This window comes from Mustela lutreola, chromosome 10 (assembly GCF_030435805.1).
Source record: "Mustela lutreola isolate mMusLut2 chromosome 10, mMusLut2.pri, whole genome shotgun sequence".
NCBI lineage: Eukaryota > Metazoa > Chordata > Mammalia > Carnivora > Mustelidae > Mustela > Mustela lutreola.
In genome coordinates this window covers 80,166,872-80,192,993 of record NC_081299.1, presented here as the reverse complement: position 1 = coordinate 80,192,993, position 26,122 = coordinate 80,166,872, and the positions used below count along the sequence as shown (strand labels likewise).

Here is a 26,122-nt window from a genome sequence, read left to right as displayed (position 1 = left end):
TGCCCACCTGGGGGTAGCTGGTCCCTACTTGATTTTATCCAGAACCCCCTATCCCTTGAGTGTTTATAATAGAACCTACGAGAGGAACTCATTTAAAAGGAGAAGCTTAGGGGCTGCTGAGCGGCTCAGCCAGTTAAGTGGTTAAGTGTCTGCCTTTGGCTCAGGTCATGATCTTGGGGTCCTGGAATCAAGCCCTGCCTCAGGCTCCCTGCTCAGCAGAGAGTCTGTTTCTTGCTCTCCCTCTGCCACTCCCCTTGCTAGTTCCTGTGCTCTCTCTCTCTCTCTCTCTCTCATATAAGTTTAAAAAAACTTAAATAAGTTAAAATAAGTTAAAAAATAAGTTTAAAAAATCTTAAAAGAAAGATGGAGGGAGGGAGGGAGGAGGAACGAAGGAAGGAAGGAAAAAAGGAAGGAAGGAAAGGGGAAGCCTAGGGGCTCCTGGGAGGCTCAGTCGGTTAAGTGTCTGACTCAGCTCAGGTTATGATCTCCAGGTCCTGGGTCAGGCTCTGCTCAGCAGGGAGTCTGCTTCTCACGCTCCTTCTCCTTCTCCCTCTAGCCCTCCTTCCTCTTGTGCTTCTCTCTCAAATAAACAAAGTCTTTAAGAAAATAAAAGGAGAAGCCCATGTGCGCATAATCCAAGTTCTACGGTTTCCAATGATAACACTATTACATGTGATCGTAATTCTCCACATTCTTTCAGCTCATTTCCTGCCACCAGAGTGACGGATGCTCTGATACGTTCCTGAGTTTCTGTGATGCACTGCCATGAAGTCCTGTAACTTGTCTCACTGATTGTGTTGAACTCAGGGTTAGCTTTAAGTGCTGGGGTGTTTTCAAGAAAGAGCAGCTTCTAGCACACCTCCCACCTGGTGCTTGCCTAGTGAGATATGATAGCACAAGGGCTCCAATTCCTTCCTTATCATGCTGTCCCGCTTGGCAAACCTAAGGATTTAGTGTAATTTTAGAAAAGTTCAGATACTTACTTTAGAAAGGGAGTTAAAATGTGGGTATGTATATATCTATGTGAATATTTTCTAGGTTCAGAGATGCAGTTATGTGTATGCATAGGTGTGATCTTAGGGTGCATGTGTATACCAATGTACTATATGACACGTTTGCTAGTGTTTCTTGTATCTCAAAGAGCAATATTAGGACCATTTTGATATCTAATAATCATAATAGAGCACAGTTGTTATCTTGGAGATATAATATTTTTAAGGAGGCTCGTGGGGCTTGAAACTTATGACCCAGAGATAAAGAGTCTCATTCTTTATGCATTGAGCTAGCCAGGTACCCCATGTGGAGCTATAATCCTTGAATTGGTTACCCTTCTCTGTCACTGGAAGTCATTATTCAAGGTTTGGAAGTGACACCCAGAAAAAGTCAAGACTGGTGGTGGATGTGGCACTGGAGAATGGGGTGGAAACACCAGTTTCTCTGCTTCTCCCATCACCGTTCCCTCTGTAAGATAATTTGACAAATCCACCCCCTCCTCCCCGTTATGGAAGAGGAATGCAATAGCTAGAAGATCGGATTGCAGTTTGCAGAAAGGAATCAGGATAAGCTATAGACATTCTTTCTTCATTCCTGAAACAAATTCCCTTCTTAATGGTGTACCTAAATTGTTGTCTTTTTTAAATTTTTTTTTAATTTTCCTAAGTCAGGGCAAAACCTTCTTCTTCTTTTTTTTTTTTTTAAACTAAGGTAACATATAAATAACATAATATTTGTCATTTTAACATTTGTAAATATACAATCCAGTTGCATTGGATTTCTCTACTTAATGGTGAATTCCGTGAGTTCACCATGCTGATTGTAGCTGGTTTATGTGGCTTCTGGGGGGAGATTAAGCAAGAGTATACAAGTAAAAACCTTAGAAGCCTCTAACCTTTCCATCTTCCTCTACAAGTTTCTCAATAGTTTGCTCACTTTTCAATGCAAGGAACTTCTACTGCAGGAGGTTTACCTGTAAAAGGCTATGCCAGGTTGGATGGGAGATACAACATTGCAGACCCCCTCCTGTTCCCCAAGGACACCTCATCTGCTGGAGAAGAAAACCAGACCGAAAAACTAATCATCAAACAAAATATAATGTAAACACAAAACAAAACAGCCAAGTGCTAAAAGGCAGAAGAACAAGTAGAAGAAGGATGAATTAGGACTAACTGGGGGAGAATAGGAGTCGAATAAAATTTCTCAGGGAAGAGAAGGGTGGTTCTAGCAGAACACAGGAAAGAACAGTGTTTGACATAGAGTAGGTGCTCAGTAGTTATCAAATAAATGAATGAAATGCAAATGGGAATAAATAAATGAATGAGAGCCAAATCTGAGCACAGGCTGGGAACTGAAAGCATAAGGAGACTGGGATGAATGGTGTGTAATGATAGCTGGATATGGTCAGTGTGTATGGTGGGGAGTAGTAGCAAGAGGATAGGAGACAGAAGTTTGGCTGGCTCAGTATGTAGAGCGACTATTGATCTTGGGGTTGTAAGTTTGAGCCCCATGTTGATAGGTATAAAGATTATTTTTAAAATAAAATCTTAGGGACACCTGGGTGGCTCATTCGGTTAAGCGTCTGCCTTCGGCTCAGGGCATGATCCAGGATCCTGGGATCGAGCCCTGCATCAGGCTCCCTGATCAGCAGGAAGCCTGCTTCTCCCTCTCACTCTTCTCTTACTTGTGTTCCCTCTCTCACTGTCTTTCTCTCTGTCAAATAAATAAAATCTCTAAAACAAAATTTAAAAAATAAAATCTTAAAAGAAAAAGATGATAGGAGAGAAAGGAAGGATTATATTAGGGAAAACCTTGGCCCCAAAGAGAAATTTTCACCAATTTCCCATCAGAATAAATGGAAAGAAAGGCCCTAAGGGAAAGACTATAGCTACAGTGAAAGTCCAAGTCAACCCCACTCTTAAGAGAAGGCCTCAGGACGTGGGTGGGAATGTGGGTGGAAGGGGGGGGGGGCATGTAGTTCAAGAATTAAGAGAAACCTCAGACCAGAGAGGAGATTCTATGAAGATACTTATTCAGTGAGTCATAAAACAATGAAGCAGCAGCATGCATTTGACAAACATGAATGAAAGTCCTACTCAGGCAGTCCCTACTGCCACAGAGCTGGCTCTGATGGTCACTTCCATCATGGCCTCCCTCCTACTTTGAAAGACCGGTAAATTTGTGATTTGGATTGGCTCTGAAAGTGTGGTAACAGAGGTTATGTGCTAAGTGAAATGGCATACAGTAAAAGGAGAGACTGGGGCCACCCCTGTGGGGTCAGGGAGAAACCTCACATACAAGTGACGTTCGAACCTCCTCTTTGAAGCATAATGTAGAAACGCATCAGTTGTAGAGGAGAGGCCCAGCGTTCCAGGCTGAGAGGCCAGCAGAGACAAAGAGGGGCATGAAATCACACGGCGTGTGAAGTATTGCTTCATACCATAAGCAGCTGCTCACTAATCTACACAGAGATATTCAGACTGCTAGAGATTAACCATCTGGAGGACCCTCACAGCTGCTCTTTGAGAACCACAGTATTAATGGGCAAAAGGAAACCATGAGAAACAGTGAGTGTGGCCAAATGGTCAAGGAAGCTGGAAAGTAGGACACTGCTGTCCGACACTCCTATGAATGCCAGCCAGATTAAAAATAAGTGGTGAGTCAACTTGGTGCATTACAAATATACATAGTAATTAGACTACGTTAGTTCCTCACAAATGCAAATTGAAATATTATTACCATCTTATCTCCTGCACATCAGAAGGTAATATTTTTGCTAATGGTCCCATTTGTGCCTTTATCCCATAAGCCTGAATAGAGTCTCATTGCTCCACTTCCTCTAGGGCCCATGGCGAGGGAAGGCAGCAGTTCTCCCAGGTGAGCAGCCTAATGCTGTGAAGGCTTGAGTTATTTGCCCCCATTTATTGACGGTCAGGCTGGTCCCAAACCCATCTTTCCAGGCTGGCATGCCTACTTAGTAATTACAGTGAGGTTTTTATATGACTTAAAATATTTTAATGTGACTGTTCCCTGAGGGTCCAGAGCAAAGTTGGGTTTAATAAATTTAATAACTAATTAAGACACCCTCAATTTCAACCTCCATTAGATTAATTTTTTAATGAGTTTCAGAATGCCTCTCAAGACGTTTCTTCCCCAGATGTGGTGAGAAACACACACATGCACACATGCACCCCAAAGATGGATTTGAGGCTTTGATATACCAGGTATTAGCTGAGTAATTTATCTATAAAGGAAAAGCTCCCTCCCAATTCTTACCTTTAGTAATTCCACAGCAGAATGGCTGTTCTCCGTACTTCCCCTTTAAGGGAAGCAGAGAATCCTAAACTGTACAAAATATACTCTGTGTGTGTGTGTGTGTGTGTGTGTGTGTGTGTGTGTGTGTGTATGAATCTCAAATAAGCTTGTGGCTTTGTGCAAGTAGCAGAATTAGGAATGGGGATATTATCCATGTACAGAAAAATTCCTTTAAGGATTTTATTGGCCAATAAACATAAAATTTGGAGACAATTTGGAGTTACCAAGATGTGTTTATTTTCCTCCAAACGACTTAACCCTTCTGCTCCCAAGAGCTTGAGTTGTTCTCCCTTCATGTGCTACATCTTGGAGTTGGAGAAGAATAGCTCTAACCAACTCTCCAGTAGGGATTTTAGGGAAAAGCAAATCACCAGCCTGCTCTTTTGTCTTCCTTCTCCTCTCTGCTGTCTAGCAGATCACACTGTGGGATACTCACCTTGATGGGGGAAGGAGGAGAGAATTCCTAAGAAAGGGAAAGAGAAAAACTAAAATACTAATTATTTTATGGCTACAGTGGAATGGTCCTTCTTCGCCCATAGATTTGGAGAGTACAGTCTTACACAAACACATGCACGCACGCACAAGGTAGAATAAAATAAGAAGCCAATCTACCCAGCACCTACAAAAATAAATTGTACTTAAAAAAAATAACTATTTTATAATTTGTTTAAAATCCTAGTCAAATGAACATTTGCTTTCACCTTGAGCAGTAATTTAGGGGAACAGGATCTGAGGAAAAACAAGGTCTGAACTGTCTCATTCAGCATAGCCAAACGTTGATTATCCAAATCCATGACAAATCTGCCTTTCAGTTTCTTTGTGACATGACTCCCTCCCCCTGCATATTTAACTCATCTTTAAGAATGAGAAGTTGGCTTGCTCTCCCATTTCTTCAGAGCTGGATCTTCCCTAAATAGCAACATTATTTTATTTAAAGTCCATTGAATTTCCAGAATTCTAGAAACACCCATATTCAAAAGTTAGAATAAAAACACATTCCAAAGCAAGATGAAAAAGTGCACTCTGCTCTAAAGCGTGGAAAATTAAGAGTTGGCTGTTTGGGAAATTTCCTGCTGCGTCAAAACCAGTTGAAAGCATTGCCTGTCTTCATTTTTAGTATTCATAAAGGCCTTACTAACAATTTTGGGGGTCATAGCTATGGGAGTTAAACCCACTGGCTGGTTAGTGACTAGACTCATAATAATCATTAAAGTTAGTTGGCCATCTATACTACTCAGGAACGAGGTGACAAATACTACAAAAAAGAAAATGAGAAATGTACAGAGTATTTTCCCCCAATATATCAATAATAGGAACTACAATAACAAAAGAAAATTGGGACTTGGGAATTTCTAATACTTATATCTTTAAAAAAAAACTCTAAAGATCAATTCTATGTATGAACAGTTATAGCTTAATGGGATCATTTGATGTCTTTATCAGGTTGTCCCTATGAAATCATCTCACTCATATTTCTATAGCCTAATAAGACACCCTTTTCCCTACATGCTCTGAAGAGACACATGAAATAATATCCAGAGTGGTGTCCAGAACTATTTTTTAGGTTGAAAATCCTCTTGCTGTGCTCATGGCTCTGCTTCTACTCAAATGCCCTAAGGTGGAATAAAAGATGAAAATCCTGGGTTTTGGTTGCCAGAGAATGAAAAACCCAATAACTGGGCTAGTTTTTTGGTTGTTTGCGGAGTTTTTTGTGTGTTTTTGTTGTTATTTGTTTTTTAAGTTTGATGTGGGGCTTGAACTCATGGCCCTGAGATCAGGACCTGAGCTGAGATCAACAGTCATATGCTTAACTAAGTACCCAGGCACCCCTGGACCAATTTTTTTTTTTTTAAGATTTTATTTATTTGACAGAGATCACAAGTAGGTAGAAAGGCAGGCAGAAAGAGAGAGAGGAAGGGAAGCAGGCCCCCTGCTAAGCAGAGAGCCTGCTGCAGGACTCCATCCCAGGACCCTGGGATCATGACCTGAGCCAAAGGCAGAGGCTTTAACCCACTGAGCCACCCAGGGACCGCCCCCCCCCCCCAACCAATTTTAAAGCAGAATCAGGACAATGGAAACCTTCTGCCACTCCCATATTTCTTTTCTTTCTCACTGCCTTCTAAAACTCCCTCTCTTGTATGTTTCTACTCCTTTAACTTTTTGCTTTCCCAGCTTGTAAGTTTTGCCAGCTGGCACTCAGTGACCCTACTGGACATTAGTTCAAACCAAAGCGGGGGCTGAGAAGACCGCCAACCCGTCTGCCAAGAACCTGGAGGCAGGAAGAGTCTTGCCTGTGCTTCACTAGGCTTTATTTATACACAGGTGCTTCTCTTCTGCTATGTAAAGCATGCCTGAAGAAAGCATGCAGGCATGACCCCTCCAAGATTCTCATTTTTATTCTGTTGCCTAACAAGGAGGAACTCCTGACCATTCTTCAGCATATTAGGGCAACAAAGTGGACTTCCGCACGACAGCCTATCAAACAAATCATTGGCCCTATATGGGAATGATGGGAAGGTAGTAACCATGGTAAACATCCCTAAAACCAGTTAGATTTTTCCTTCCCTCTTGGTAGGATATTTGTAAATGTAGTCATGGCAATAAACAGAATAGCTGGCTGGAAAGGTTAAAAGCAACTTCAGAAATCCTCCTTACCAGCAGTTTCTAAACATAGTTCATGCACATCAAAATCACTTGTGGTGCTTATTAAAAACCTTGGATTCTCAGATGCTTAACCAAGACCTTCTAAATTACAATCTTTAGGATCAGGGCCCTAGAATGTTATTTCAAGCAAGTATCTCATATCCAGCCAGGTTTCAGAACTACTGCTAGACGGGTCCACAGTTCCCCACGGACTCTATTTGCTGTTTTCTGGGGGAGCAGCAGCCACAGAGAAAGTAAGGTCAATATTTCTTAGGGTAAGGATTCAAAGCAAAGTCGGAGAAACTAAAATCCCTAAAAATAAACTGGTAATTTTGGGGGGAACAGACCTCCAGTTGACATCGTCAAGCCCTGGCCATGAGAAATTTCCACTGTAAAGAGCCTGAGTGTCACACAAATGGGGACTGAACAGCAAGTTCAAGCCACTCTCCAGCTGCTATTATTCAAATAACCTTTGTGCGGGCACCTGACTGGGAGAGCATGGGACGCTTGATCTCAGGGTTGTGAGTTCAAGCCCTACCTTGGGTGCAGAGATTACTTGGAAATATGATCTTTAACAACAAAAGAAAAGCAACACAACAAAAACACAAATAATCTCTGCTCCTAAGTGGAGCAGTAAGCTAAGTGGTAGGAGCATAGGGTTGACACTGGGTCACTGGCTCATTCTGCCAGAAGCCCCCTGATTCCTCAGGTCAGATAGTTGCCCTTCCTCTTTTTCCCCTTGAAACCCAATCGCTGCTTCTATCATATAGCCCTTATACAGTATACTCATACAATAACTAGCTATTTACATGACTTTTTTCCACTGTAAACTCTACTGCAAACTAAGGTGTCTGCTATCACTCCATTGTCGGTACCCCAGCATTAAGTACTCACCCAGTGTTTGCTGAATGAGCAAGTTTGTATTTTAGATGGCTCCAACTTCTTTAGAATTTTCTCTGCGGGATTCCAAACACAATTATTTTGAAAAGCATCCCACGTGCTTCACAATTTAAAACACCGTCCCACCTGAGAACAGCAAACAAACAACATTCACAGAGGTTAGGCCCACCTGCCAAGTCCAGGTGGCCTGATTTTGTAAATAACAGTCTTGTTGGAACACGGTTACACCCGTTCATTTACCTTATCATTTATAGCTGCTTTCACGCAGCAACTGCAGGACTGAGTAGTTGCTGCAGAGAGACAGAGGCTGTATGGTCCACAAAAAGCCCCAGATATTTATGATCTGGCTTTTTACACAAGGGTTTGCCAACTCCTGCCCTAGAGGTGGGAAGACCTGTGTGACATTGGACACAATGCTCAACTTTTCTGAATTTTGGTTTTCTCATCTGGATAATGGGGATAATAATGGTGTCTATTTTACAGGGTTTTGCTTGGAATAAATGGGATAATCCTTGTAAACCTGAACATACTAGGTGTTCAGCAAATATTAGCCATTATATTTATTACTTTGAAAACTTGCCTATGTTCCCTCTTGTCTTTTTTCAGCTATTCCTCATCAACTTTAAAAAATGTTAATAAAAATAAAACCAGAGCATTCTTTAGCTTTAAAAGCATTGCCATTTGAAAGAACTTTGGGTTCAACCACTCTAATGATAAACTGCCCCCATCCTTAGAACAAAGACTCTAAATAAGTCTTTATTTATATTTTAAAAAATTCCAAGACAAGATCTTTGGGTATTTAATAAACATGCTTTGCTATGAGATGCTTGCTTTCTCACAAGCTTCAATCATAAGAGCCAGAAGAGGGGCTTGACCTCACACCCATCTATCCCCCAGCTTGGTATCTGCTTTACATATTATTCCATTGCCTCTAAAATCAGACACCTATAGCTCTTCTATTAAATATCTTGAAAAAGTGCAGAGGTGGGGGATGGAGCACTAAATACATGGAATGGTTTTTGTAGCGAAAAGGTCTGAGTGATAGACAGGAAACCAAGCCAAGAATCTCTAAAGGCATCTTTTACTTAACTTGGAGCCCTCATTTCTGGAAAGCCAGCTGATCACTCCTGTTAAAGTTCTTTCATCAGACAGATGTCCCACTGAGTGGACTGTAGTTCATGCAAAGGAGGACAGTTCTCTGACTCACCTAACATCTTATTTATTAATTTCTTTTTCTGATTGTAGAGCTGAAGTGGAATTTCAGTTTTTCCTTTAGCATTCAAGATTGCCAAAGTCTTGGCATTGACCAAGACTCTGCCCTACAGGAATTTGCAGCAGTAGGCAACTTCTACTTTGACTTCTTTCAGACTCTTCTATCCATCTGTGGGATTTCCTGCATGGGCATGGTGGCTAACTGCCCAGAGCAACTGGACTTTACAGTTTTTGTTAATGTACAAATCTATGCTTTGTAAGTGGGACTGTAGTGTGGATTTGTATAGTTAGGAGATTCCTGTGTTAGGTTAGAATAGATTTAGATTTCTCTTGGAATTTTACCCTGAACTCCCAGGGATAAACTCACTCAGCTCTCGTGCCAGTTCAGGTCCTCCAAAAGGCAGTCACCTCACAGTTTACTGCGAGGATATAGGGGACTAAAGAGGGGGAAGAGACAGAAGAGTCTTCCAGTTGTGATGTAGGTCTAATGTATGTGAAGAGAGAAGGGGAAGGAGAACTGCACAGTAGCACTACTCTGAGCTGAGACAGTCTACTGGAGACATCTCTTGTTTGGCAGAATTGGCTTGGCTCTAGAGTCCCCCATCTCAGGTGTTGGCTGGAACGAGCCTGGGATGACTGGTCTCAGGGTGAGCACTGGAATGTAACCAAAGGTGCAAAAGCTGGCCTTACATCTGGTTCTCTTGAAGGGAGAACTGAGCAACATACTTCTGTGGTCACCATTATCCAACCCTATTGGATAATGGGGTAGCTAATGGCATCCACTTCAGATGAGTTCAAAGAGCAGCTCATCCATGGTTCCCATAGTCCCTTCTTTCTGAGGAGAAATTTAGAAAAATTTAGAAAAAGGAGGCTAGTGAGACAAGCTATTGTCCCACCTCTGGTTAGTTTTTGAGTCAAAACTGGTATTCATCTTCTCCCTCCTCTACTATCCATTCCAAATCTCCCTCATCCTCTACCTTCACTTCCACAAGTGTTGGTGGCTCTCCTGGGTGGTTGAACCTAAACCCTCATTCCTGAGGCATCTTCATCTTCTTCCTTCACTGGGGTCACTGTATGTGCCCACTCACAGTTACAGCTGGGTAACAGATTACCAGGAGGTATGCAAGTACTTGTATTCATTCCTGCCCCCATTGTGTAAAAGCAGCCCTATCTCTCTTACGGATCAGGTTAATTGTTCCTGATTTTACTCTTTGTCAGCTGGTCTCTGGACACAAAGCTTTTGAAGTAACCAGGTGGCAGGTGTACCTTGTAATTCAGTGGGACATCCTGCTCTGTTTCAGGCATGTGGGCACTTCCTTTGGGGATGAGGACTTCTAACTGTGCACATCTCATAATTACCAGGATGTCACTGGAAATAATGGCAAGACTACTTCTGCTTCCATCCTTAATATTATTCTTCAAGGGGATATAGTCTCATAAAGGGGTCTCTAGAAGATACTGTGTCCTGAAGGATGGCCCTCCATCCTGTAGTTATTGCCACCAAATTGGCACCTCAGCTATATCTCCACTAGGCCATTCCAGTGCTTTAATAGCCATTGCCTGGAAATCTGTATTGTGATAGGCAGTTTCTACAATGGCTCCCAATGATCCCCACCTAGTTGTACAACTCTCTCCCCTGGAATGCGGCTGGACCCAGTGACTTACTTCCCACAAATCAAACACAGCAAAAGTAATGGGGTATCCCTTCATAAATTAATTTAAAAAGGATTAGATTCCATCATGCTCACCCTCTCTTAGTCTCTTACTTGCTCACTCTCATGAAAGCCAGCTGCCATGTTGGAAGTTATCCTATAGAGGCTGATGTGGCAATGAACAGAGAAACTAATAAAAGCAAGGCAAAACAATACAAAACGGAGGAGGCTGGGCAAGATGGTGGAGGAGTAGCCGACTGAAATGACATCAGCCTGCAGGAGTTCAGCTAGATAGTTATCAAGCCATTCTGAACACCTACAAACTCAACAGGAGATTGAAGAGAAGAAGTGCAGCAATTCTAGGAACAGAAAACTGACTACTTTCTGAAAGGTAGGACCTGCAGAGAAGTGAATCCGAAGCGACGGAAAGATAGACTGTTGGGGGAGGGGCAGGCTCCTGACAAGCGGTAGAGCAGTGGAGCACAAAATCTGAACTTTTAGAGGTCTGCTCCACTGAGGGGCATCACTCCAGATGCTAAGCCAGGGTGGAATCCTCATGGGGACAGTGTGGTCTCAGGTCCCATGGGGTCACAGAAGGATGGGGGTGTCTGAGTGTGGCAGAGCTCCCACAGAAAGCCAGCTGGAAAGATGGAGGTGAGGAGTGAGCGCTCAGCTCAGGGTTACCTTAAACTGTGATCCATAGCACAGTCAGACCACTGTTCTTTGAACAGGGATCCCACAAGTGGCAAGTCCAGGGAGACTCAGCTTCCTCCTCTGGAGGCAGGAATCTGCTGGGTTTGGAGACTCCAAACAGGGCTGTGCGCCAGAGACAGAAACACTCGGTCACAGGTCAGGTGAGCCCAGAGTGCGAGCAGAGACCAGGGAGATGGGAGTGATTGAGCGCTTTTCTCCAAGGTTGCACTGAGGAATGGGGCCCCGAGCTCTTAAATCTTCCAGGCCAGAGATTGGGAGGCTTTCATCTTCATTCCTGTCCTCTAGAGCTCTACGGAAAGCGTTCAGGGAACAAAAACTCCCGAGAGTAAACTCAAACAGATTTCTTAGCCCAGCCCTTGGCAAGAGGGGTGCAATTCTGCCTTTGGCAAAGACCTTTGAGAATCACTACAACAGGCCCTTTCCCCAGAAGGTCAGCAAGAACATCCAGCCAAGACCAAGCTCACTGATCAAGAACAGTTTAACTCCAGAGGAGGGGAAAGCAAAACATGGAATTTATGGCTTTCTCCCCATGATCCTTTACTCTTGCAAAGTTAAATTAAATTATTTTTAATTTTTTTTTCTTTTTCTAACTTTTAAAATTTTTCCTCTTTTCTCTTTTAATGTTTTTTAAGTAGTTTATCTTAACAATACCTTTCTTTTAAAAATCTTTTTAAACCTTCATTATTATAGTTATATTTTATCCTTCCTTGTATTTAAGCTTACTTTTTTGTATACATATGGGTTTTTTTTTTTTCCAAAAAATTTTGGGATACAATTTCTTCTAATAGATCAAAATATACCCTAAATCTAGCACAGGGATTTGTTCTAGTCTCTAGCCTGAGCACATTCTCTACTGTCTCCTTTTTTTTTTTTTTTTTTTTGTCCTTCTTCTTTCTTTTTCCAACCAACTTACCTTATTAATTCCATTTTTAGAATTTTTTTAAAATTTTCATCTTTACAGTCATATTCCTACCCTTCATCATGTTTACCCTTGTGTGTGTGTGTATGTATATGTTTTTCTCTCTTTAAAATTTTGAGAGGTAGTTTCTTCTAAGAGACCAAAATCCATCCAAAATCAAGTGGGTGGCTCTGGTCTATTCACCAATCTAATACATATAGATAGATAAATAGATAGATAGATATCTATATATATACATACATACATATATGTGTGTGTGTGTGTATTTTTTTAAATTTTTACCCCCTTTCTTCTCCTCCTGGCTTGGGGTCTCTTCTGATTTGGTTAGCATACATTTTTCTGGGGTCTTTGCCACCCTTTTAGTATATTATTCTTTCATTCATATATTCTTACCTGGATAAAATGACAAGGTGGAAAAACTCACCACAAAAAAAAAAAAAAAAAAAAAAGAACAAGAGGCAGTACGGCAGTACTGATGACTAGGGACCTAATAAATACAGACATTGATAATATGTCAGATCTAGAATTCAGAATGACAATTCTCAACGTGCTAGCTGGACTCGAAGAAGGCATGGAAGATATCAGAGAAACCCTGTCTGGAGAAATAAAAGAACTAAAATCTAACCAAGTTGAAATTTTAAAAACCTATTAATGAGGTGCAATCAAGAGTGGATGTTCTTACTGTTAGGATAAATGAAGCAGAATAGAGAATTAATGATATAGAAGACTAAATGACAGGAAATAAAGAAGCTGAGCAAGAAAGACAAACAACTACTGGACCATGAGGGGAGAATTCAAGAGATAAGTGATACCACAAGATGAAACAATATTAGAATAATTGGGATCCCAGAAGAAGAAGAAAGAGAGGGGCAGAAGGTATATTGGAGCAAATTATAATAGGGAATTTCCCGAATATGGCAAAGGAAACTAACATCAAAATCCAGGAGACACAGAGAATCCCCCTCAAAATCAATAAAAATAGGTCCACACCCCCCCCCATCATCTAAAAGTAAGACTTACTAGTCTTAGTGACAAAAAGAAAATCCTGAAAGCAGCTCGGGACAAGAAGTCTTGTAACATACAATGGTAGAAATATTAGACTGGCATCAGACTTATCCACAGAGAACTAGCATGCCAGAAAGAACTGGCATGATATATTCAGAGCACTAAATGAGAAAAACATGCAGCCAGGAATACTATATCCAGCTAGACTATCATTGAAAATAGAAGAAGAGATAAAAAGCTTCTAGTACAAACAAAATTTAAAAGAATTTGCAAATACCAAACCAGCCCTACAGGAAATATTGAAAGGGGTTCTCTAAGCAAAGAGAGAGCCTAAAAGTAGTAGACCAGGAAGGAACAGATTCAATATACAATAATAGTCACCTTAGAGGCAATCCAATGGCACTAAATTCATATCTTTCAATAGTTACCCTGAATGTAAATGATCTAAATGCCCCAATCAAAAGACACAGGGTATCAGAATGGATAAAAAACCAAAACCCATCAATATGCGGTCTACAATAAACTCATTTTAGACCAAAATACACCCTCAGATTTAAAGTGAGGGGGTGATAAACAATTTACCAATCTAATGGACATCAAAAGAAAGCTGGGGTGGCAATCCTTACATCAGATCAATTAGATTTTAAGCCAAAGACTATAATAAGAGATGAGGAAGGACACTATATCACACTCAAAGGCTCTGTACAACAAGAAGAGCTAACAATTTTAAAAATCTATGCCCCTAACATGGGAGCAGCCAACTATATAAACCAATTAATAACAAAGTCAAAGAAACACACTGACAATAATACAATAATGGTAGGGGACTTTAACACCTGCCTCACTGAAGTGGACAGATTATCCAAGCAAAAGATTAACAAGGAAATAAAGGCCTTAAATGACACAGATGGACATCACAGATATATTCAGAACATTCCATCCCAAAGCAACAGAATACACATTCTTCTTCAGTGCACATGGAAAATTTTCCAGAATAGATCACATTCTGGGTCACAAATCAGGTCTCAACTGGTACCAAAAGGTTGGGATCATTGCCCGCACATTTTCAAACCACAATGCTGTGAAGCTAGAACTCAATCACAAGAGGAAATTTGGAAAGAATTCAAATACAGGGAGGCTAAAGAGCATCCTACTAAAGAATGAATGGGTCAACCAGGAAATTAAAGAAAAATTGAGAAAATTCATGGAAAAAAATGATAATGAAAACACAAGTGTTCAAAATCTGTGGGACACAGCAAAGGCAGTCCTGAGAGGAAAATATATAGCAATACAAACCTTTTTCAAGAAACAAGAAAGGACTCAAATGTACAACCTAACCCTACACCTAAAGGAGCTAGAGAAGAAACAGCAAAGAAGGCCTAAACCCATCATGAGAAGAGAAATAACAAAGATCAGAGCAGAAATCAATGAAACAGAAACAAACAAACAAACAAAACGATAGAACAAATCAACAAAACTAGGAGCTGATTCTTTGAAAGAATTAATAAAATTGATAAACTCCTGACCAGACTTATCAAAAAGAAAAGAAAAAGGACTCAAATAAATGAAATCATGAATGAAAGAGGAGAGATCACAACCAACACCAAAGAAATACAAACAATTATAAGAACATATTATGAGCAACTATACACCAGCAAATCTGACAATCTGGAAGAAATGGATGCATTCCTAGAGACGTATAAACTACCACAATTGAACCAGGAAGAAATAGAAAACCTGAACAGACCCATAACCAGTAAGGAGATTGAAGCACTCATCAAAGTTTCCCAACAAACAAGAGCCCAGGGCCAGATGGCTTCCCAGGGGAATTCTACCAAACATTTAAAGAAGAATTAATTCCTATTCTCCTGAAACTGTGCCAAAAAAAAAAAAAAAAATTGAAATGTAAAGAAAACTTCTAAACTCATTTTAGGAGGCCAGCATTACCTTGACCCCAAAACAAGAAAAAGACCCCATCAAAAAGGAGAATTACAGGCCAATAGCCTGATGAACACAGATGCAAAAACTCTTACCAAAATACTAGCCAGTAGGATCCAACAGTACATTAAAAGGATTATTCACCACGACCAAGTGGGATTTATTCCTGGACTGCAAGGTCGGTTCACATCTGCAAATCAATCAATGTGATGCAATACATAAATAAAAGAAAGAACAAGAACCATATAGAAGCTGAAAAAGCATTTGACAAAGTACAGACTCCTTTCTTAATCAAAACTCTTCACAGTGTGGGCACAGAGGGTACATACCTCAATATCATCAGAGCCATCTATGAAAAACACACAGCGAGCATTTCCCCTAAGGTCAGGAACACAGTAAGGCTGTTCACTATCACCACTGCTATTCAACGTAGTACTAGAAGTCCTAGCCTCAGCAATCAGACAACAAAAAGAAATTAAAGGCATCCAAATCAGCAAAGAAGTCAAACTCTTACTCTTTGCAGATGATATGATAGTTTATGTGGAAAACCCAAAAGATTCTACTCCAAAACTGCTAGAACTTGTACATGAATTCAGTAAAGTGTCAAGATATAAAACCAATGCACAGAAATCAGTTGCATTTCTATACACAAACAGCAAGACAGAAGAAAGAGAAATTAAGGAGTCAATCCCATTTACAATTGCACCCAAAACCATTAGATACCCAGGAATAAACCTAACCAAAAAAGGCAAAGAATCTATACTCAGAAAACTATAATGTACTCATGGAAGAGATTGAGGAAGACACAAAGAAGTGGAAAAGCATCCCATTCTTATGAATTGGAAGAACAAATATTGCGAAAATGTCTATGCTACCTAAGGCAATCTACACATTTAATGCAATCTTTATCAAAATACCATCAATTTTTCAAGGAAATGGAGCAAATAATCCTAAAATTTATATGGAACCAGAAAAGACCCTGAATAGCCAGACAAATGTTGAAAAATAAAGCCAAAGTTGGTGGCATTATAATTCCAGACTTCAAGCTCTATTACAAAGCTGTAATCATCAAGACAGTATGGTCCTGGCACAAAAACAGACACATAGATCAATGGAACAGAATAGAGAGCTCAGAAAGAGACCCTCAACTCTATGGTCAACTAATCCTCAACACAGCAGGAAAGAATGTCCAGTGGAAACCAGAGAGTCTCTGGGTGCCTGGGTGGCTCAGTGGGCTAAACCTCTGCCTTTGGCGCAGGTTAGGATCTCAAGGTACTGAAATCGAGCCTTGCATCAGGCTCTCTGCTCAGTGGGGAGCCCGCTTCCCCCTCACCCTCTGCCTGCCTCTCTGCCTAGTTGTGATCTCTGTCTGTCAAATAAATAAATAAATAAAATCTTTTTTTAAAAAAGAAAGAAAGGGATGAGGGGGAGGAGTCAAGATGGCGGAGAAGTAGCAAGCTGAGACTGCTTCAGCTAGCCGGAGATCAGCTAGATAGCTTATCTAAAGATTGCAAACACCTGAAAATCCATCGGCAGATCGAAGAGAAGAAGAACAGCAATTCTGGAAACAGAAAAACAACCACTTTCTGAAAGGTAGGACTGGCGGAGAAGTGAATCCAAAGCGACGGGAAGATAGACCCCGGGGGGAGGGGCCGGCTCCCGGCAAGCGGCGGAGCAACCGCGCACAAAATCAGGACTTTTAAAAGTCTGTTCCGCTGAGGGACATCGCTCCAGAGGCTAAACCGGGGCGAAGCCCATGCGGGGTCAGCGTGGCCTCAGGTCCCGCAGGGTCACAGAAGGATCGGGGGTGTCTGAGTGTCGCAGAGCTTGCGGGTATTGGAACGGGAAAGCCGGCTACAGAGACAGAGCCGACAGTAAGCTCGCAGCTCCGTGTTACCTTGAACCGGTCGCAGGCTCGGTGAGCTCGGAGCGCGGCCGGAGGTCAGGCAGACGGGAGTAACTGGGCGCTGTTCTCTGAGGGCGCACTGAGGAGTGGGGCCCTGGGCTCTCGGCTCCTCCGGGCCGGAGACCAGGAGGCCGCCATTTGTATTCCCGTCCTCTGGAACTCTACGGAAAGCGCTCAGGGAACAAAAGCTCCTGAAAGCAAACCCGAGCGGATTACTCACCCCGGCCCCGGGTAAGGGCGGTGTAATTCCGCCTGGGGCAAAGACACTTGAGAATCACTACAACAGGCCCCTCCCCCAGAAGATCAACAAGAAATCCAGCCGAGACCAAGTTCACCTACCAAGGAGTGCGGTTTCAATACCAAGGAGAGCAGCAGAATTCCAGAGGAGGAGAAAGCCAAGCACGGAACTCATGGCTTTTTTCCTGTGATTTTTTTTAGTCTTGCAGTTAATTTAATTTTTTCTTTTTCATTTTTTTTTTTTTTCTCGCCTTCGGGTAAAATTTTTTTTTTTTTTAACTGTTACCTTTTTATTTTTTAACGATTTTTTACTAGTTTATCTAATATATATATATATTTTTTTACATTTTTCTTAGGTGTTTTCTTTTTTTAAAAAAAATTCTTTTCTTTTTTTTTTTTTTTTTTTCTTTTTTCTTTCTTCCTTTTTGAACCTCTTTTTATCCCCTTTCTCCCCACTCACGATTTTGGATCTCTTCTAATTTGGCTAAAGCATATTTTCCTGGGGTTGTTGCCACCCTTTTAGTATTTTACTTGCCCCTTCATTTACTCTTCTCTGGACAAAATGACAAGACGTAAAAATTCACCACAAAAAAAAGAACAAGAGGCAGTACCGAAGGCTAGGGACCTAATCAATACAGACATCGGTAATATGTCAGATCTAGAGTTCAGAATGACAATTCTCAAGGTTCTAGCCGGGCTCGAAAAAGGCATGGAAGATATTAGAGAAACCCTCTCGAGAGATATAAAAGCCCTTTCTGGAGAAATAAAAGAACTAAAATCTAACCAAGTTGAAATCAAAAAAGCTATTAATGAGGTGCAATCAAAAATGGAGGCTCTCACTGCTAGGATAAATGAGGCAGAAGAAAGAATTAGTGATATAGAAGACCAAATGACAGAGAATAAAGAAGCTGATCAAAAGAGGGACAAACAGCTACTGGACCACGAGGGGAGAATTCGAGAAATAAGTGACACCATAAGACGAAACAACATTAGAATAATTGGGATTCCAGAAGAAGAAGAAAGTGAGAGGGGAGCAGAAGGTATACTGGAGAGAATTATTGGGGAGAATTTCCCCAATATGGCAAAGGGAACAAGCATCAAAATTCAGGAGGTTCAGAGAATGCCCCTCAAAATAAATAAGAATAGGCCCACACCCCGTCACATAATAGTAAAATTTACAAGTCTCAATGACAAAGAGAAAATCCTGAAAGCAGCCCGGGAAAAGAAGTCTGTAACATACAATGGTAAAAATATTAGATTGGCAGCTGACTTATCCACAGAGACCTGGCAGGCCAGAAAGAGCTGGCATGATATTTTCAGAGCACTAAACGAGAAAAACATGCAGCCAAGAATACTATATCCAGCTAGGCTATCATTGAAAATAGAAGGAGAGATTAAAAGCTTCCAGGACAAACAACAACTGAAAGAATTTGCAAATACCAAACCAGCTCTACAGGAAATATTGAAAGGGGTCCTCTAAGCAAAGAGAGAGCCTACAAGTGGTAGATCAGAAAGGAACAGAGACCATATACAGTAACAGTCACCTTACAGGCAATACAATGGCACTAAATTCATATCTCTCAATAGTTACCCTGAATGTGAATGGGCTAAATGCCCCTGTCAAAAGACACAGGGTATCAGAATGGATAAAAAAACAAAACCCATCTATATGTTGCCTCCAAGAAACACATTTTAAGCCCGAAGACACCTCCAGATTTAAAGTGAGGGGGTGGAAAAGAATTTACCATGCTAATGGACATCAGAAGAAAGCAGGAGTGGCAATCCTTATATCAGATCAATTAGATTTTAAGCCAAAGACTGTAATAAGAGATGAGGAAGGACACTATATCATACTCAAAGGGTCTGTCCAACAAGAAGATTTAACAATTTTAAATATCTATGCCCCCAACGTGGGAGCAGCCAACTATATAAACCAATTAATAACAAAATCAAAGAAACACATAAACAACAATACAATAATAGTAGGGGACTTTAACATTCCCCTCACTGAAATGGACAGGTCATCCAAGCAAAAGATCAGCAAGGAAATAAAGGCCTTAAATGACACACTGGACCAGATGGACATCACAGATATATTCAGAATATTTCATCCCAAAGCAACAGAATACACATTCTTCTCTGGTGCACATGGAACATTCTCCAGAATAGATCACATCCTCGGTCCTAAATCAGGACTCAACCGGTATCAAAAGATTGGGATCATTCCCTGCATATTTTCAGACCACAATGCTCTAAAGCTAGAACTCAACCACAAAAGGAAGTTTGGAAAGAACCCAAATACATGGAGACTAAACAGTATCCTTCTAAAGAATGAATGGGTCAACCGGGAAATTAAAGAAGAATTGAAAAAAATCATGGAAACAAATGATAATGAAAATACAACGGTTCAAATTCTGTGGGACACAACAAAGGCAGTCCTGAGAGGAAAATATATAGCGGTACAAGCCTTTCTCAAGAAACAAGAAAGGTCTCAGGTACACAACCTAACCCTACACCTAAAGGAGCTGGAGAAAGAACAAGAAAGAAACCCTAAGCCCAGCAGGAGAAGAGAAATCATAAAGATCAGAGCAGAAATCAATGAAATAGAAACCAAAAAAACAATAGAACAAATCAACGAAACTAGGAGCTGGTTCTTTGAAAGAATTAATAAAATTGATAAACCCCTGGCCCGACTTATCAAAAAGAAAAGAGAAAGGACCCAAATAAATAAAATCATGAATGAAAGAGGAGAGATCACAACTAACACCAAGGAAATACAAACTATTATAAGAACATACTATGAGCAACTCTACTCCAACAAATTTGACAATCTGGAAGAAATGGATGCATTCCTAGAAACATATAAACTACCACAACTGAACCATGAAGAAATAGAAAGCCTGAACAGACCCATAACCAGTAAGGAGATTGAAACAGTCATTAAAAATATCCAAACAAACAAAAGCCCAGGGCCAGACGGCTTCCCGGGGGAATTCTACCAAACATTTAAAGAAGAACTAATTCCTATTCTCCTGAAACTGTTCCAAAAAATAGAAATGGAAGGAAAACTTCCAAACTCATTTTATGAGGCCAGCATCACCTTGATCCCAAAACCAGACAAGGATCCCACCAAAAAAGAGAGCTATAGACCGATATCCTTGATGAACACAGATGCGAAAATACTCAACAAAATACTAGCCAATCGGATTCAACAGTACATTAAAAAGATTATTCACCACGACCAAGTGGGATTTATTCCAGGGCTGCAAGGTTGGTTCAACATCCGCAAATCAGTCAATGTGATACAACACATCAATAAAAGTAAGAACAAGAACCATATGATACTCTCAATAGATGCTGAAAAAGCATTTGACAAAGTACAACATCCCTTCCTGATCAAAACTCTTCAAAGTGTAGGGATAGAGGGCACATACCTCAATATCATCAAAGCCATCTATGAAAAACCCACCGCAAATATCATTCTCAATGGAGAAAAACTGAAAGCTTTTCCGCTAAGGTCAGGAACACGGCAGGGATGTCCATTATCACCACTGCTATTCAACATCGTACTAGAGGTCCTAGCCTCAGCAATCAGACAACAAAAGGAAATTAAAGGCATCCAAATCGGCAAAGAAGAAGTCAAATTATCACTCTTCGCAGATGATATGATACTATATGTGGAAAACCCAAAAGACTCCACTCCAAAACTGCTAGAACTTATACAGGAATTCAGTAAAGTGTCAGGATATAAAATCAATGCACAGAAATCAGTTGCATTTCTCTACACCAACAGCAAGACAGAAGAAAGAGATATTAAGGAGTCAATCCCATTTACAATTGCATCCAAAACCATAAGATACCTAGGAATAAACCTAACCAAAGAGACACAGAATCTATACTCAGAAAACTATAAAGTACTCATGAAAGAAATTGAGGAAGACACAAAGAAATGGAAAAATGTTCCATGCTCCTGGATTGGAAGAATAAATATTGTGAAAATGTCTATGCTACCTAAAGCAATCTACACATTTAATGCAATTCCTATCAAAGTACCATCCATCTTTTTCAAAGAAATGGAACAAATAATTCTAAAATTTATATGGAACCAGAAAAGACCTCGAATAGCCAAAGGGATATTGAAAAAGAAAGCCAACGTTGGTGGCATCACAATTCCGGACTTCAAGCTCTATTACAAAGCTGTCATCATCAAGACAGCATGGTACTGGCACAAAAACAGACACATAGATCAATGGAACAGAATAGAGAGCCCAGAAATAGACCCTCAACTCTATGGTCAACTAATCTTCGACAAAGCAGGAAAGAATGTCCAATGGAAAAAAGACAGCCTTTTCAATAAATGGTGCTGGGAAAATTGGACAGCCACATGCAGAAAAATGAAATTGGACCATTTCCTTACACCACACACAAAAATAGACTCAAAATGGATGAAGGACCTCAATGTACGAAAGGAATCCATCAAAATCCTTGAGGAGAACACGGGCAGCAACCTCTTCGACCTCTGCCGCAGCAACATCTTCCTAGGAACAACGCAAAAGGCAAGGGAAGCAAGGGAAAAAATGAACTACTGGGATTTCATCAAGATCAAAAGCTTTTGCACAGCAAAGGAAACAGTTAACAAAATCAAAAGACAACTGACAGAATGGGAGAAGATATTTGCAAACGACATATCAGATAAAGGACTAGTGTCCAGAATCTATAAAGAACTTAGCAAACTCAACACCCAAAGAACAAATAATCCAATCAAGAAATGGGCAGAAGACATGAACAGACATTTCTGCAAAGAAGACATCCAGATGGCGAACAGACACATGAAAAAGTGCTCCATATCACTCGGCATCAGGGAAATACAAATCAAAACCACAATGAGATATCACCTCACACCAGTCAGAATGGCTAAAATCAACAAGTCAGGAAATGACAGATGCTGGCGAGGATGCGGAGAAAGGGGAACCCTCCTACACTGTTGGTGGGAATGCAAGCTGGTGCAGCCACTCTGGAAAACAGCATGGAGGTTCCTCAAAATGTTGAAAATAGAACTGCCCTATGACCCAGCAATTGCACTATTGGGTATTTACCCTAAAGATACAAATGTAGTGATCCAAAGGGACACATGCACCCGAATGTTTATAGCAGCAATGTCCACAATAGCCAAACTATGGAAAGAACCTAGATGTCCATCAACAGATGAAGGGATCAAGAAGATGTGGTATATATACACAATGGAATACTATGCAGCCATCAAAAGAAATGAAATCTTGCCATTTGCAACAACATGGATGGAACTAGAGCGTATCATGCTTAGCGAAATAAGTCAAGCAGAGAAAGACAACTATCATATGATCTCCCTGATATGAGGAAGTGGTGATGCAACATGGAGGCTTAAGTGGGTAGAAGAATAAATGAAACAAGATGGGATTGGGAGGGAGACAAACCATAAGTGACTCTTAATCTCACAAAACAAACTGAGGGTTGCCGGGGTGAGGGGGTTGGGGAGAAGAGGGTGGGATTATGGACATTGGGGAGGGTATGTGATTTGGTGAGTGCTGTGAAGTGTGTAAACCTGGTGATTCACAGACCTGGGGATAAAAATATATGTATATAAAAAATATATGTTTATAAAAAATAAAAAATAAAAAATTAAAAAAAAAAAAAAAAAAAAAAAGAAAGAAAGAAAAAGGACAATCTCTTCAACAAATGGTGTTGGGGAAATTGGACAGCCACATGCAGAATAATGAAACTGGACCATTTCCTACACCACACACAAAAGTAGACTCAAAATTCATGAAAGACCTCATTGTGAGGCAGGACTCCATCAAAATCCTTGAGAAATCTCTTCGGCCTCAGCCACAGCAACTTCTTCTTAGAATCATCGCCAAAGGCAAGGGAAGCAAGGGCAAAATGAACTATTGGGACTTCATCAAGATCAAAAGTTTTTGCACAGCAAAGGAAACAGTTAACAAAACCAAAAGACAACTGACAGAATGGGAGAAGATATTTGCATATGACATATTAGATAAAGGGCTAGTATCCAAAATCTATAAAGAACTTATCAAACTCAACACCCAAAGAACAAATAATCTAGTCAAGAAATGGGCAGAGGACATGAACAGACATTTCTGCTAGGAAGACATCCAGATGGCCCACAGACACGAAAAAATGCTCACATCACTCGGCATCAGGGAAATACAAATCAAAACCACAATGATGTACCACCTCAGACCAGTCAGAATGAATAAAATGCGGAGAAAGGGGAACCCTCCTACACTGTTGGTGGGAATGCAAGCTGGTGCAGCCACTCTGGAAAACAGCATGGAGGTTCCTCAAAAAGTTGAAGATAGAGCTACCCTAAAACATATATATATATATAAAACACACACACAATGGAATAGTTTGCAGCCATCAAAAGAAATAAAATCTTTCCATTTGTGGTGACATGGATGGAACTAGAGGGTATTATGCTGAGCTAAATAAGTCAAGCAGAGAAAAACAACTATCATATGATCTCCCTGATACAAAGAATTTGAGAGGCAGAGTGGAGGGTTTAGTGGGTAGGGAAGGAAAAAATAAAACAAGATGGGATCAGGAGGGAGACAAACCATAAGAGACTCTTAATCTCACGAAGCAAACTGAGGGTTGCTGGAGGGGTGGGTGGATATGGAGAGGGTGGTTGGGTTATGGACATTGGCGAGGGTATGTGAAATGGTGAGTGCTGTGAAATGTGTAAGCCAGACGATTCACAGACCTGCATCCCTGGGGCAAATGCATTACATGTTAATAAAAATAATTAACAAAAAATAAAATAAAATAAAAGGTAGTAAGGAGCCAAGGCCCTCAGAGTAGCATCCTGTGAGAAATCGAATCCTGAAAACAACTACGTGAGTGAGCTTGATCACAGATCCTCCCTCAGTGGAGCCTGGAGATTACTGCACTTTGACTGATGTCTTTCTTGAATCTTTGTGGGAAACCCTGAGCCAGAGGGTCCAGCCAAACCACACTCGGATTTCCAACCCACAAAGGCTGGGAGATATGTGTCATTTTAAGCTGCTAAGGTAATTTGAAATGTAGTGATAGATAAGAAATACACTTTCCTATCTTGGAATATTTCTCCTTCTTCACAAAAAAGAAGGCATGCTGCTTGCAGCTCTGTGCATTGGAAGGATTTTCTTTCTTCACTTTCTCTCAATTCCACCCTGAAAATGGCTGTCATGGAACTGCTGTCCATTTCTGGCTTGCTTCCATTTCCAAAGTCAACCCACCCAGAACTCAGACTTAGATTTTGTCCTTCTGTTTAAGCCGGTCATACAGGGACCTCCATATAGCATAACGAGATACAAATTGAATGAGAAATGCTTTTGTAATTGTTGTGGGTGACATGGGGGCCTGGACTACCTGCTCACAAAGCTATCTTGTGCCTCCTGGTGTTGCTTGGGTTCAATCCTGGATGTACTAGTTCCATCTTTTAATGGACCACTTCTGGATCTATTTGACTTTATAACTTAATGGCACCAAAATAACCCAACTAATCATAGGTAGGTTTAGGTACCTGGTCTTCCCAGGTCAAATATTCATGTCTATAGGGCTCAGTAGCATATCAAGAACTCTGTTTAGCTATAGATGGCATGACCATGATCCAAAACTCCAAAAGCCTCCCTTATGATTCTCCCATTGAGACTGACCCTAAACTCCACTTTCCACCACTGACAACTTGACCATCACAGATCTGCTGGAGCTTATGGCCCAAGCAGCGCAGTCACTTAGATTGTACTGGGTATAAAGCTCTTTTCTATTCTGGGCCCCACTCAAAGCTGGTAGTCTTCCAGGATGCCAGCATATGGACTGGCACAGTATTTAGGTGTAGGATCTGTTGCTTCCAGAACCCCAAAGTGTTATCAATCACAGTGCTTCCTGCCTTGTAGGAGAGGATATAAGATGCAGTATTATACCTCTTTGGAGGCATATCCCAGCACCCCACCCTCTCTCCTACTACTGGGCCCTGGAAACTGTATTGAAGTGGCAGATCTCTGAATCTTTATAGGGCTTCTTTCCCATCTGCTGGGGCATGCATACATCTCATCCAGGTCTCCAGTATGCTAAATACCTCTTGTTTCTTTTGCCTGATCAGCATGATGTTATCGATGTAATAATGTTCTGAGAGAAGTCCAGCTCTCTCTTTCAGACTATATTGTGATAAGTGGGATAATTATCATAACCCTGGAGCAAAACTGTAATTTTTTTTATCCCTTGGCTTTCTCCATCTCCAACTTTCAAGTCTGTTAATCTCAATTATACACTTGAGAACAGGGAAATGACCCCCATGTGGATCCATGGGCCCAATGGACCCACTGCAATTGGACTCTATCCAGGACTCTAATTATAAGCTCATGCACCTACCTATTATTTACTCATTTTTTATGTCTCCTCTACTAGAATATAAGCTCCTTGAGAGCCACAGCTCTGTAGGTTTTCGTCTCTGCTGTACCTCCTGCACTTTCCACAGCTCTGGCACCTACTAGGTGCTCAATATTTAACAAATCGATTGCATTATTATTTTAATTTGAGTTGTTTTAGTTATGAGTAGGATTGTTTTCCTTGTTCTATAAATTCTTTCCCTCACTGTCATCATTATCATTAAGTATAATAATAATAATAATAATAATAATAATGAAT

The 26,122-nt window shown here is 40.7% G+C and overlaps 1 long non-coding RNA gene across 5 annotated transcripts in view; it reads right to left on the bottom strand.

The window, feature by feature from the left end:
• Positions 1–26,122, bottom strand: part of LOC131809314 (uncharacterized) — a 105,252-nt gene that overhangs the window by 60,557 nt on the left and 18,573 nt on the right. For all 5 annotated transcript variants that reach the window (XR_009345115.1, XR_009345112.1, XR_009345114.1 and 2 more), the window contains exons 2-3: positions 7,846–7,977; positions 1,967–2,044 (exon numbers count right to left, since the gene is read on the bottom strand). This is a non-coding gene — a long non-coding RNA (uncharacterized LOC131809314). The remainder of the gene's footprint in view (positions 1–1,966; positions 2,045–7,845; positions 7,978–26,122) is intronic.